We start from the raw sequence: 15,331 nt of genomic DNA on the forward strand, positions 1-15,331 counted from the left end.
ATATATATATGTGTGTGTGTGTGTGTGTGTGTGTGTGTGTGTGTGTGTGTGTGTGTGTGTTGTTGCGGAAAAAAAAAAACATTTAGGAATTTTTCTTGGAATTTTTGAAATTTCAAGAAATGTTAACGAAAAAAATCCTAAATTCCAAAGATTTATTTGTTAAATTGTTGTTATACTAGTTCAAGTTCAACAAAGGAGGAAAAACCCTTCTAAAGCCCTAAACCACTACTCTTCGCTCTCGCTTCCAAACCGAACCCTGTTTTTTTTTTGCAAATCACCATGACTGTTTACCGTCTCCAATCCCTACTTCGAAGATCATCACCTCTCTCCAAACCCACACAAAATACCACCCTAGCCTCCATCACTGCCACTTTTACCTGTTCATTTGCATACTCTTCCGCCGAAGAAGCCCCAATAGAGCGTCGTAGATGCAAGCATCGTAACCGTATCGAACCCCCACTCCATGCTCTTCGTCGTGACCCATCTGCCCCACGCCCATGCCCAGATCCAAATGCCCCTCGTTTACCCGACTCCACTTCTGCACTCACTGGTCCTCGTCTTAGTATTCACAATAGAGTCCAGTCTTTAATATGTGCTGGTGACATGCTGTGAATTCTCTTTTGCCTACTATTTGTTACCACTAGAGAACTTGAGAAGGTGAGAGAAGATCAAATGAAGAGAAGATATTACTACAAGGCAAGTATGAAACTATTTCGATGTATTCTTTATTCTTAGTAGTATGGTATTTTGGGTAAAATGTTTTTCTAGTAGTATATGTGATTGGTACTTTTACAAGGTGATACATAAGAGGCAGATACATAGAGAGTAAGAAACAACACCAACTCTATAAGATACAAAACTATAATGGTGCTTCTCATTTCACAAGAACTTGCTATTTATGCGGATCTATACAATTTGTCAGAGGTCGGATATACAAGCTATGGTTATCCGGGTGTCGTAGGGAACAAAGATAACACCGCTGCTCTCTTTTAATTCTTCGTTCTTTGGATGATTCCGTTTGCATTATCCCTTGTCCGGATGTTACAATGAAAATGGAGGGTCCTGAAATTGCAGGAAATACTTGTTGTTGTTGACGTTGAGGTAGAACACAATGATCTACCTCAAACTTCGTCAAAAGGTGGTGAGTATCTTTTTGTGTATGGATCCAATGGAATTCCTTGCAGAATCTCTGGAAACCCCTGCAAAATACGTGCTAGACATGCTATTTTTTCCAACACTCGCCCTACTGTATTCACTTGTAATGCTATCATGGCTTCAATGTATTGCGCTGCTCGGTATGAAGAGGCAATTAGTCTATTACAATTTTTCTTTAATCAGTCCAATATAGTTCCTAATATTGTTTCTTATAATGTTCTAATTAATACCCATTGTGATGCTGGTCGAGTCGATGTTGCTCTTGATGTCTGATAAACACCCAAAAGTGTATTATGAAACCCCATTGAGACATATAAATTTGGTTAATTATGTGTTTAATAATCATGAAATAAATATGTTTTCATACTTTTGCAGGTATTTGTTGTAAACATGGAAATATTGGTTAAACCTGAAATAAAGCACGAGGAACGGCGTATATATGAATTCTCCGAAATCCACACAGAAGCATTAAACTTCCAAAGCTCCTACCTCTCGAACCAGGACTCCGAATGTGACACGAGAGATGCTCAGACAATCAGGGCGATGAATTCTACGCATAGGCGGGAAGTTGTAAAACTGCCCAAAATACCGGACCGCCACTGGACTGCATATGGACCCACTATGCGGGGCCCCAAGATTGGATGAGTCATCAATCATTGAGCATGTCAAGACAAGAATAACAAATTATTGGTGCAAAGTTGACACCTTGCATGTAATAAATTAGATTAGGTGTTAATAGTGAAAAAAAAAGGCAAGGTGTCACATTGTTTTAATGTGGTGGATAAAAATTCATTAATGTGGTTTGATAATTCACGTGGGAGGAAATGAGATTTCTCTCAAATGGAGAAGAAATTAGACAAGGGTGGGGGACACTCCATTTACTCCCTTGACTTATTTTCCTCACATGGCATTATTTTAGTTCCTTAGTGAAAGAAATGTTAGGTTAGTTTTTAGTTTTTATTAGAAAGCTTGTAATAGTTTTAATGGAGGAACACTTGTTTCTTCTAGAAAATTAAATAGAAGTGAGTTTGATTGTTTAGCTTTCTCTTCTCTCTCTCTCTCTCTCTCTTTCTTTTGTGTTTTTTTTAGTTTATAAATCCTTGTCCCAAAGATCATGAGCTAACTTCCCCTTTGGGGAGTTAATCCAACTCATGTGAGGGTAAATCAATTTTTGTTGGTTTGATAGGTTGTTAGGAAGAACAACTAGCTCTACACCCTATCCTAAAATGATAGTTGGTGTAGTGTCGTTAGGAATCAAAACAATGAGCTTAGAGATAAGTCATTGTTTAGTTCCACTTGCTAGCATGTGTGAGCTCTTAAGTGAGCCATACATGCTAGGGATCAAATCTTTTCTTCCATTAGGGGCTTGTCTATGGGTCTAGGAAGGATCAAATAACCTTTTTCAAATCAACAACTAATGATAGTTCACATGAGGAGGATTAACTCTCCACCTTTTCTTTCAAATCTCTATTTTGGTATAAAGTGCATGTTTTCAACTTTAATGTCTTTCTTAATGTTTGTGTAGGAAGGAAATCCTAGCTTAAATATTATAACCTTACTCCTTAGTTCCCTTAATTGTAACATCCAATTTGTAGTTGTTCTAAACTTTAGGTTAGTTCGAATCCTTATTCAAACTCTATGAAATGAAGATCGTGAGTAAGGAACCTTGAGTGCTTTTGCATCAATTTAGAGAGTTCAAAACTCTAAGTAGTAGTAACAAGCATATATCAAATGGCGCCGCTGCTATTCTAAAGCCATAGAACTTGTGCTAAAGATCGGAAGTTGCATCAAGGGGGAACCCCCATTCTCTTCCTTCCTTTCCTTTTCGTTCGTTTACGTTTTTTTGTTGTTTTTTCGTATTTTTGCCTCGCGATAGACCTGTAATCTAAAAAAAAAATCGTTCCACTTTCAGGTACCAAAAGTTAGGAATGGGAAAGATAAATACAGGCGATTATAAAACTTCTGAGAAAATTTGAAAATATTTTGAATTACTGGACACGCGTGCGCGGTTGTGGAGTCGCGTGAGCGAGTGGGACCCGCGTCCGCGGGTGAATTTCTTCAGTTGTTGCTCCTGTTCAACCACCAGCATCTACCTTGATCCATTTCCAGGCCTAAATATCTGGCCCTGTACCTAAAAAATTCGATAATCCTTTGGGATTAATCGCGTTGACGAATTGAAACGTTTGTTTCAGTTCAAGGGTGAAAACGCGGGAAGCTACAAGTTCCAATTTTCAGTATTATTGTAATTTTTTTTTATTATGTTTTTCTGCATGTATGCCATGTATATAGTATTAGGAAATATTTATGGATTATTATTTAAGTTTTAGCCTTGAATTATGTATGAATCAAGTTCGTATACCGGTAAATATTTATTACGATTACTTGGACATGATATGCATATTAATGTATATTTACATATTAATGGTACTGTTTTGCATGGGTATATGTCTTTCTACGTATAAATGTTTATTGTTACATGTTTGATATTTCTCTACGTATACGTACACGGTATTGTCTAATAAGTCGATTTTGTCAAGAAAGATGAGAACATTCCAACGAGGGTTAAAATATGAGTTGGGTAAGTTGTTTCTAAACCCTACGGGGTAAAGCTGCTCTCTATAGGACATTCGCAATCTCAATGAGTATTGTCGAAATCGATTTATTATGCAATACAAGAGTCGTATTTTAGTTTAGGTATAATACTTTGCATGTTTAGTTTTGTCGTCTATTCTGTGTATGTATACTGTATTCGTATGATAATGTATTTAGATACGTATGAGTGATTCAAATTACCACATATCATTGTTGATATACGCTTTCGTAATATCGATTTACAAATTAGCGCATATACATAATTATTACTGATGTATATTTGCATGTACGTATGGAAATATTTATCGATGACACAAGCTTGCCTATTCGTATAGCTATACGTATGAGTAGAGTATCTTCACATGCTACTGCACTTAGTATTGTATGAGTAGATCGTATTTGCATGTTTGTATTTTAACCCTTGCATAAATCTTAAAAAAAAAAAAAAAAAAAAAAAAAAAAAAAAAATAAATAAATTAAATTAAATTAAAATTAATACCACCTTTGCATAAATTTTAATTCCATAAATCTTAAATCATATTCCAATGGTGTCTAGGAAACTTGAAAGATTGAGGTTACTTAATTAGAACCGTGTTTGCACGGAAAGCCTCCCCATATCTCTCTTGTGACCGGCTTTGTTGGTTTATGCACACGATATTCTAGCTTCACCGCTAACGTTAGCAGCAGCTTAGGCATATGTTGTTAAACTATAATGCTTAAGATAATAATAAAATTCGAGTCCTACTAAATTCCTTCTGCTTGCATGAGATTAAGGTCTGGTTCCACTAAAGAAATTGAACATACTTATCGTCGAAAAAAATACGATAAGCAATTGCTTAAGTTCTCACCTAAAAATTGTTCTTCTTCTGCTAATTACCTTCATCACAATCCTTCGTCGCCATCAACTTCTGTCATTATGGCTGACGATCCTCCACCAGCAGAGAAGCCCCTCTCGGACTTCTATAATCGTGACATGGGAAGGACCTTCTTCCCGCGATCAAACTTGAGGACATTGTCGGTGATTTTTGTATCCCACCAAACGTTTTCAGTTTGTTACAAATATATCATGGTTTGGAGCACGAAAAACCGTATAATCATCTTCGTAGGCTTCAACAAGTGGCAACAACATTTCATCATCCAGCAGATCTCTAAGGAACAACTCTTTGCTTCGATTTGTTTCCATTAACTTTAGCGGAAAAAGCGTCAATCTGGCTAGCAGGACAACAATCACAATCCATAGACACATGGAATAAACAAGTTCAGGCTTTCATGCTTCAGTTTTACACTCAGAAAAAAACAACTCAAATGCTTCAGAAAATTCAATTCTTTTCGTCAAAATCCTCATGAATCCTTTTACGGAAGCATGGAGTCGCTTTTATCGATCTTTCGTTAGAATGTCCTCATCACCAACTGGACAAAGCTGTCCTTGTTCGTTCATTCTTTAATGGTCTTTCTGATCATCAAAGAGAAACTCTTGATATAATGAACGGTGGTTGCTTCATGGACAAAGGAGCTACCGAAGCTTATACTTTTCTTGAAAAACAAAAAAAAAAGGTACCTTTGGGGTAACACCGAGTCGCCTCTCGGTCATCAAAGGACAATGTTACAAAGGCCACATCTATTTTTGAGGTAAAACCCGATCCCGAAATAAAAAATTTGATAGCATCCCTAACTAAAAAAGTAGATGCCCTTGCAGTTCAAGTAAACGATCAACTACCAAAACCAGTCATGAACGTTGACACTGCCCCTTGTGTCCTTTGTCTTAGTCCTGACCATCCTGATGCATATTGTCCCTTGTTATATGCTTCCCCTACTCAACAATCAGAGGAGGCATGTGCATTCAACATTCCCAATGCACCGTGGAGACAACATCCGAATTTCGCTTGGCGCTAAAATAACCAACAAATGGGGGCTCCTCCAGGTTTCCCTAATCCACCTGTTCGCCCTACCAACAATTTTATTCCATACCGCCAAGGAAATAATCAACAATACCAACAAGGTCAATTTCCAAATAATTTCAATGCTAATTATCAAACCAACCGCAGCCTTGTTCCAGCTAATCCAGATCCCAACTATAATCAACAACTTCTAAGTAATAATCGAGAACTACTACCTGTTGCACAACCTGCTGATAAGAGCCCAAAACTGTAGTTTTAACCCCTTAATAATCATACTGTTAGACTAATTATGTGAATAATAAGTAAGAGTTAATACTGATTAAGTGTTTTTTATGCAATTCAGGCTTCAAAGTCCATTATGTGCAGAAATGTGCCATTTTAGCGAGATAAAGGAGCAAAAGTCGTGAGAACTTCGAATGCCATATCTTTGGACTCAGACCTCGGAATGAGGCCTACCTTATGTCAAAACGACCGGCTCGGAAAGAGCTTTGCAATGGTCCAAGCCTTGACCCAATCATAGGAGTAGAAGTGGACGAAAAGTCTGTGGAAGCCAACTGCAGCTGAAGAGGCCTTTTTGGACTGAAAGAATTGGGTTTTGGGCCTGATTCTCTGGCCCAAAACATGGCTCCAAGCCCATGCACGATTTTTGGATCTGGATGTATAAAAACAAAAGCTTGACTCAGTGTTAATGGCAGTCAGTAGCCAGTAGTTAGAAAATAGTAGATAGCTTAGAATAGAAAGTAGCCATTAAAATAGCTTCTAGATCTAGTTTTATTTAATTGTTTTTGATTAAGTATAGTTTCAAATCTAATTCCTTTAATTAGATTAAACCTTGAATCTTGTTCTTCATTTGATTAGATCAATAAAGTAGTATTCTTTACCCATTTCGATTTTGTCAATTCCAATTCTAGATCTAATTTCAATTCCTGTCCTTATTTCAATTTAGTCATTAAATTAGATTTCATTATTGTTAAATTAAGTAAATTTCAATGCTTTATATTATGTTTAGTCTTAATCTAAATGGAAATGATTGCGGAATGATTCAAGGCTAAACCTCCATTAGAGGGGTTGTGAAGCCTTGATGAAAGCTTGATTCGATTATCGTAGTCGTCGTATTTTCTATTCCACTCTAGAGACGATTAGTTCACCATGAGAATGGGTTTAATTGTTCACATGCTAGTTATGAATTGGTAGAAATGCCATGTATAATTAGGGATTAGGAATAACCAATTGTTCTGCGAAGCAGTTCAATTCGGATTACGACGATTCGTCGTTAGTGGATTAAGTTGAGTTAAGGTGGAATCAATCCCCCTCTAACTCCTTATCATAGAATCAACGTAGCATTCCCTTAGTATTCTGATAACCGACTAGTTGCATCTTGTGGGTAGTTGCATCGTAGTATAATTCCCTTCGTAAAACTCTCATAGACTTAAAAACGACTAGTTAGATTAGAAAACATCCATGCTAGAGCACTAGGAGTGGAACGAACTTATCTACTCCACTATATCTCATAGGATTGAGAGTAGAAATCTTTGATAAAGTAACCACGTAAAAAGTCAAGTTTAGTTTACTTACGTTGTGAATTCATCGTTCATTTCGTAGGTAGACTGTTCATTTTATCGTTTATCAAATGGCGCCGCTGCCATCTTAGTTGCACTTTAGCATTGTTTTCATAATAGAATTAGTAATTTTTAAGTCCCATTTCACCCACCCACCTTTGTTTGATTCATACTGTGGTTGCCGTTTTAGTTTTGGAAAAATTCGAGGAAATACCTTGGCAGCGCCAGCAAAAAAGAAAGCTGACCAGCTAAGTTCTTGGACTTCGAATTTACAAAGAGCGCGCCCGCGCCCTTAGCTGAAATTTCCGGATTTCCACAGTTTGATTCGAACTTCGAGTTGTCAAGTTTTTCAGTGTTCTAATCTCTTATATACACTGAACACGCGTACACAAGACGCTATTCATAAGCGAAGCAAGGACGCAATCAGGTATTCCTTTCTTCCACACCTCGCATCTCCTGTTAGAGGTTTATACTAGTATATCAGAATTGTTTGGAGTGTTGCATGTTTAGTTAAGCTCGACTTAGTCTTGCATGAGACTAAGGTCTAGTCGAACAAAAACACCTAACGTAAATACACAACAACAACAACAAACAAGTCTATCTAGTATACCACACACTACACCTCTAGCTACTATATCACACACACCACCTGATACAATGGGGGAAGAAAGAGAGACTCCTCTCTCGGACTTCTACAAAGCCTTGAGCGATAGCCCCAAATCTTGCATCGTTTCTAGCAGACCGGTGGGGATTTCAGAATCCCTCCAAATATATTTAATTTGTTACCCGTTTTTCATGGTTTAGACCATGAAAAACCTTATCAGCACATGCGTAGGATTGAACAAGTCCTAACAACATTCCACCATCCTACGGTCGGTACGGAACAAATTAAATTAAGGGTATTCCCTTTCACCTTAGCCGATAAGGCGTCTTGGTTAAGCCCGCCTGGCGCCCTAATTACGTGGACTCGTGGGCTAAACTTGTTCATTTGTTTATGGAACATTTTACCCCCCCTAAAGACGGATGAGATGCTTTCCAAGATTCATTTCTTTTCGACAAAATCCTCATGAATCATTTTGAGGCTTGGAATCGTTTCACCGATCTGCTTATAGAGTGTCCACACCATAACCTAGCAAAAGACACGTTAGTTCGTGCCTTTTTCAAAGGACTTCAACATCACCATAAAGAAGTCCTTGACATTATGAATGGGGGTAGTTTCTTAAGTAATGGAGCCTCTGAGGCTTATAAATTTTTAGAAGACCAAACTAAAGTTTAAATAATAATTGGGGGTAGTGATGATATCCCCCTCGCCTAGTTCTTTTTCAACAGTTAAGGCCGCCGGTATGTTTGAAATTAAACACGATTCGAGCTTAAAACTCTAATCGAATCACTCACTAAAAGGTAGAGGCCATTTACGTACAACAAAAGCATATCCCCGTCATGAATGTAAATTCAAACCCATGTAGTTTCTGTTGGAGTCCTGAGCATCCCGACTCCCACTGTCCTATAGCCTATGAACAGGCTTGTTCCATTAATAGTGAACCTAACGCCCCTTGGAGACAAAATCCCAACCGGTTGGAGGAATAACCAACAAGTCACACCTCAAGGGTACAATAATCAATATGTTAGGCCAACGCACAGCTTTAACCAAGCTCCACTACGACAAGGACAGAGTCAGGGTAATTTTAATAATTATAACAACCAAGTGCAACCTCGACAAGGTCAAGCACAAGGTCAAGGTAATTATAATAATTATAATGCTAATAGAGGTATCGTTCAGGTAAATAATAACTATCAAAATCCACCAATAAATAATTCACGGGAAATAGTTCCAGTAACACCACCCGTGAACACTACACCCACCCAACCGGATCGTCTTGACACCTTCATACAAGTGAGCCAAAAACTTTTCCAAACCATGGCTCAATCTAACCAGCAGCTTCTACAATCCGTTAATAATTTAACCCAACAGTTGGCTCAAGATAAAGCCCAACCCAAAGGTGTGTTTCGTGTAACGCAATACCTAATCCTAAAACAACAAACACAGCCTTTGAGGTAACCGATAATACTAGTAATGAATATGAAAATGTAGGTGAGATAAATGCCATCACCACCTCTCCGGATTTCGGCAGAGTGGTTGATAACAAGGTAACTATGCCTATAGTTACCCCCACGATAACCCTACACCTACTATTTTACTAGATCGCAATAGAAAACTGAAGAGCCTACCCTTAGTAGAGGTACCGGTTACAACACAACCTAAGAAACATAAAGCCACGGTTAAACATCCGGTGATACCATTGCTAAATATAGACGAAACCACCGTTTCCACAAAAATTAGCCATGTTAACTAGGGATACAAATTACGAGGAGATTAGGGGCGTTTTCAAGAATCTAACTATAAACCTTCCCTTCCTCGAAGCTATTAAAAGCTACCATATCATGCTAAGTTTCTTAAGGAATTGTGTACTACTAGGCGTAAGACAAATACCAAAAAAGCCTTTTTTAACGAATAATTCCCAACCCTCATCTGAACATAATGGAATTGTTAAGTACAAGGACCACGGTCGCCCTATCAGATAATGCACCTTAGGAGATTCCTATCTGACGACGACGGCGTTATTAGACACGGGGGCTAGTGTTAACTTACTCCCATTTTATTTGTATAGACAAATAGGTCTAGACAAGCTGCAACCCACTAAAATGACGTTGCAATTAGCTGATCGGTCTATTAAGTATCCTAAGGGTGTAGTCGAAAATGTGTTGGTAAAAGTGTAGGATTTCTACTATCCGGCTGATTTTGTAGTCCTCGATACAGAAGTCGCTAACGACTCTGTCTCGATTATTTTAGGGCGTCCTTTCCTGGCAACTGCCAATGCGCTCATTAATTGCCATGATGGTTCAATGTCCATGTCTTTTGGCCATCTTGTCATTTGAAGTCAATGTTTTAAAACAAGGACACCGCGATTACCCGATTAGATCTATGGATGGAGAGGTTAGCATGATCGAGAGCTTTGCTCGAGATTATTTCAACAACACGTTCCCGATAGTCATATGCCCAAAATTCTTTCCTTTGGAAAGTCGGACTCAACATTTGCATTCCTACACTAGTCAATACACATATTAGTGATGAGGGCCGGGATAGATGACTTTCTCAAAGATGTAGAGGACTACCATAGTAATGTGGATATGACCAATCTTGATGAGGAATTTGATGAGTTTCTTCGAGTAGGTGACAATTCACCCTATCAAGAACTAACTTGCACAACATCCACCTCGATTGCCCTCCTTCCACCCTTTCAAAGGAATCTCGAGTTTGCACTTTCGATCCTTTTTGTTTCTCTGTGTTTCATAATTTTTTTAAATCCTCCTAGCAAGCGGATACTTCGGAAGGACAAACTACTTGACACCTTCATTTTTCAAAATTGAGGCAGTCCCTACACACACAATGAATGAGTTCGAGTGCTAAAACCACATCCTCGGTGTATACGGGCTGTCTTTCTACAACTTATCCATATCCACCATATTCTCCACACCCATTCACTTTTCCACACTTATTTACTAGAACACCCACTCATTCAAAAATTAAAAAGAAGGTGCATGATAGGTTACCAATAGGGTAATCCGACTTCCCTTTCATATCACTAGGTTGAGTCATAGGGAAAATTGGTGTTTGATTGTGTTTGGATATATTTTTCTGGGATATTTATTTATGGAATGATCCACAACTATTTAGGTTGTTGATATATGATGATCTTGCATGTTCATACATATGTTTTAGATAAAGTCTTGAGTATCGACTATAAGCGACTCAAATTTCTGTGTTGGTGCATTTCCTTTCATTCCAATATATTGGTGAGTGCACCATTAAGGTAACCGGGCCCTCCCTATGGAGTGTGTGGCTGTAAGTACCGGATCCTAAGTCCACGGTTCACATAGTTCACGTTTTCCACTCTTGCATGTTTTTCTCAGATTTTTGAGTCATGTTTCTCTATGGTGTGAATTATGTCTTTATTGCTTATTGTTTTTCCTTCTAAAAATAAAATAAAAAATAAAAAAATAAAAATAAACATAGTAATCTAGGAAGTCTCGAGAATCGACTTTAAAAGACCCCATTTTGCTAAAACAAATTTTCTAAGCCGTTGTAAAAATTTGTTTGGGGGTGGGGTGTTAAATGTTCGCATACTAAAATGTTTTATGTCCCATTAGAGTTGCTTAGGCCGTTTTATTGTATTATTACGATTCGGATTGACATAATCTATTAATTTAGATTTCATTCGTTTCAAGATAACTACGTCATGCGCGCATTTCGAGGTGTTTTCCACTATCACGTATGTCATCTGAAGTCGGAATAGAGTGTTTTATGGATCATTGCATAGGAAATTCTCTCCTGATCATTTCCATATCTCATTCATAAAAAATCGGACCCGGTAGCGGCGGGAATTTTGATTTGAAATTAGCGAAAAAATCGAAAAAATAAAAATTTCGATTTTGGGCTGGGCCCAACCAGCGCCCACCAGCCCATGGAGAAGCGGCCGCTCTTACCTTCTCCGCGAACAGTTCATCGCGTTCTTCATCTTCCACCGCCATTAGCGCCAAGCTTAAAGCTTAAACCTAAAACAAAAATCAAATAAAAGAAAACTAAAAAACAACCCGCAAAAATCAAATCCCAACCCCAATCGACTTCAAACACCAATCAAAACCACCTCCACCAATTTAACCCAACAAAAACCACCAAAAATTCAAAAATTTCGTGCTGCGCCGCCACCACACCGCCACCACCACTGTTCCTTCAGTCGGTCAAGTTAAACCACCACTACCACACCCTCTACAAACCCCAAACCGTATTCAAATTTCAAATGGCTCAACAGCGAATCATCATGAGAACAAGTTTTTCTTTGCCGACCATTTCGGCGCCGTTTTTACGGTGTGAAATGGCTAGTAGAGACTGGAATAGTCTCTGGTACTCGACCGAAGACTTCTACCATGAAGACTTGGTCCGACGGTTCTACAACACCAGGGAGTTGGAAGGGAGTAGGATTTTTGTGTTGGTGAAGAAGAAGAGGAGGGAGTTGACTACGGGACTGTTGGCTGAGATTCTAGGCATTCCGCCTAGAATCAATCTGGATGCCACTTTACAGGATCCTCAGTTTGACGGGGTAGAGCCGTTGATGGGCGTTACTGTCATCAATGGGAGTTACAATCCAAACTCCCATTGTGTTCGCCAGGCATCCCTCAGGACCAACCAACCTGGCTACACTTCGGTGGATTGGTCGGAATGTCCTAGGCAAGGACAAGGTAAGTGACATCGGTCTAACCTCCTCCACGTCCTATGGGTACTCCCGGGAGCGAAGTATGATTTCTGCATCTTGGAGTTTTTGCTGAACATTATTAGGGGGTTCGGAAGGTCTTTGGCACCTCTCCCTGTGCTTATTACTAAGATCATCTTTGAAGATGAAAGCAACTCCGCATCACGAGAGGATTTACATTACCCCGCACCGTAACCAGCGTATCTATAGGAGTGTGTCCAACAAGTTTGGAGGAGGGCTGAGGATAGAGAGGAAGAAGAAGAGGATGGTGGAGGGGGACGGCAGGATGATTCGGAGGAGGATGAGGAGGATGGGACTTGCTTTGATACTGGATGCCTTCGAGGAGGTGTTGGGTTGCGATCTTTGGCGCATGGCTATGCTTCATAGGGGCATGCGTTCACTCAACACTCTTGTGCAGACCTCCGGACTCGACGGCGACCATTCATCACAACCGAGATCCGCACCGGAGGGAGGATGAGAGATGGGGCGGCGGGCTGAGATGGAAGCCCAGCGCCCGGTTTAGAGTGGATATGCTAGCACGCTTCCCACCTCATCTGACTCGCCTCGAGGACACAGCCTACGAGGCATGGCGTCGTCGGCGAAGGGCGACTGCTGCTTTGACTTATACGGAGCCCAGGAGCCACCACTAGAGATACGTGCCCTCGGCCACCAGCGGGCGAGGTGTTTAGAAGGATGAGGAGTGATAGTCGTAGTTATTTTTGTTTTATAAGTTGTTGTTTTATTTACTTTTGTTGTTTTATTGTAATGTAACTTTTATTTCCGTAATTTGAATTTTGTAAGTGAAAGGACCTCGAATCAAAATTTTAATATAAGGGGTTATTTTCAGTTAGTGTGCTTGTTTCATTTTGACCCCACCTTCCCAACTTGTTTGGGGGTGGTTTTATCATTCAAAATTTGTATTTTTATAAAACCCTAGTGTTAGAATTTTTTGCGGAGTAAGGTGAAAATATGGAGTTTAGGCCTATCTATGATTGAGAATCATTGTAGGATGACATCTAGATTAAATAGGTACATTCAATCATAAAATCCAAATAAGAATCTTTGGGTTTGAATTAGAAATCGAGGATATGAGTTGTTTCCGTTTTCAAGTTTGGAAATTTTAGGATTTAGGAAGCTGCCGTAATTAGTTTTGGCAACTTTCGATCCATTCTAACAACTTTAAACCTATATAAACTTGATACAATCTATCCTCACAACTCACACTACACCTAAACTCCATCACTCACCCTTCACACCCGCGATTCCCCGTTTCGTCTCCATTTTCACAAAACTGCAACTTCGGGGCGCCCGCTAGTTAGGCTAGCGCCGCTTCTAGTTGGGGCTAGCGCCCTACACTTCTGTCGAGAAAAATTTGCTTTCGAGCGCCGCCGTGCCAAGTCAAAGCGAGCGACCAGCTAAGTTCTTGGAATTCTAAAATACAAAAAGCGCCGCCGCGTTCTATTTGGAGCCAGCGCCGACTTCGGACGGACCAGAAAAATTTCAGTTTTTCGCTAGCGTTGTGCCGGTCGTTTTGCAACTATTCGAAGCGTAGTTTTGAGATGACATCTCCCATAATAATACGGAACAGTCCTCGAAGATTTGTTCCAAAGCACTACTTACGGTGCTTGGTTTGTGAGGTGATCACATACGTTGGTGGGAACCTCTTATGGTAAGACCGGCTGAACTTTATTCTCCAAAGACTTGCATCTTATTTTTATAATAACTGCATTTTCTTTGAGAGACCGAATGGAGAACAAGTGTTCTCCATCACCATTGACGATGAACCAATGGAAATTACCGAGGTTCTTGCTAGCATTTGTTCTTGGACTTGCTATGCCCGCTGAGATACAAGACCCATGGTGCTATTAGATTCGATAATATGCATGTCTATACTTATGAGTCTTTGCACGAGGCTTATGGGGCAGGCATTTTTCGTATTGAGGACCAAGGGGACTATAACGTTGCCCTTGGTAGCTTTGTCCATGAACATAGGAACTGTTATGTTTTGGATTATGCTAAACATTTTAGGGAATGGCGTTTTCTTACGTGAATGGCGCCACTTGCGGCGTTTTTCCTTGCTTTAGCCAATGGGCCGCCGGTTCTATGACCTTCCGGGACTTTGATGTCTAGTTTAGCACGAGCCCATACCATGAGGCATAAGTACCTTCTTATGCCTGTTCTAATTTCACGTATTATGCTATGTTTCTTTCCTATTTTTTTGTACACGTTTCGCGGATTGGATTAAGGTAGATGCGGTCGCGACCCACCAATAGTATTATTCGATCTTTCCGTTGCAATGACTTGGCATGGGTGGCGGATACAACCTCACCGAGGTTGCACCCTACACCCCATCGGACCAAGTGGCACTTAATAGGTTAGCAACCATAGATGATAAATGGCGTGAAGCCCGGCAAATTATCATAGCATGGCAGGGCTTGAAGGAACCTCACTTCTTTATAGAAGTAGAGGATGGCGAAGATGACGAATAACAACGGGAGTGGAGGTAAGTTTTAGTTACGTTAGTGTCCGCTTATGTCCCAAGCAATTTAATTATGTTAACCCCATAATGGGTAGAACTCTTATAGAGTTGTGTCAGTTTTATTTCCTATATTAGTGCGTTCTAACTTTGTTTTGCGGATGTTCACGAATTTCACGGCGTTTCAATGGTATTTTTCCTACCCTCTTTATTTAAATGCTTTGAGGACAAAGCATGCTTTTTGTTTGGGGGCATAGAAACACGTGTAATTAAGACATCCATTACGATATAGATAGACATAATATGCATTTGTTTTCTAGTTAAAATTTCAAAAAAATTTAA

The 15,331-nt window shown here is 39.5% G+C and overlaps 1 pseudogene; it reads left to right on the top strand.

Moving 5' to 3' along the window:
- Positions 1 to 279: 279 nt before the first annotated feature.
- Positions 280 to 15,331, top strand: part of LOC147475362 (pentatricopeptide repeat-containing protein At3g49240, mitochondrial-like) — a 38,880-nt pseudogene continuing 23,828 nt past the window's right edge.

Source organism: Coptis chinensis, chromosome 9 (assembly GCF_015680905.1).
Source record: "Coptis chinensis isolate HL-2020 chromosome 9, ASM1568090v1, whole genome shotgun sequence".
Lineage (NCBI taxonomy): Eukaryota > Viridiplantae > Streptophyta > Magnoliopsida > Ranunculales > Ranunculaceae > Coptis > Coptis chinensis.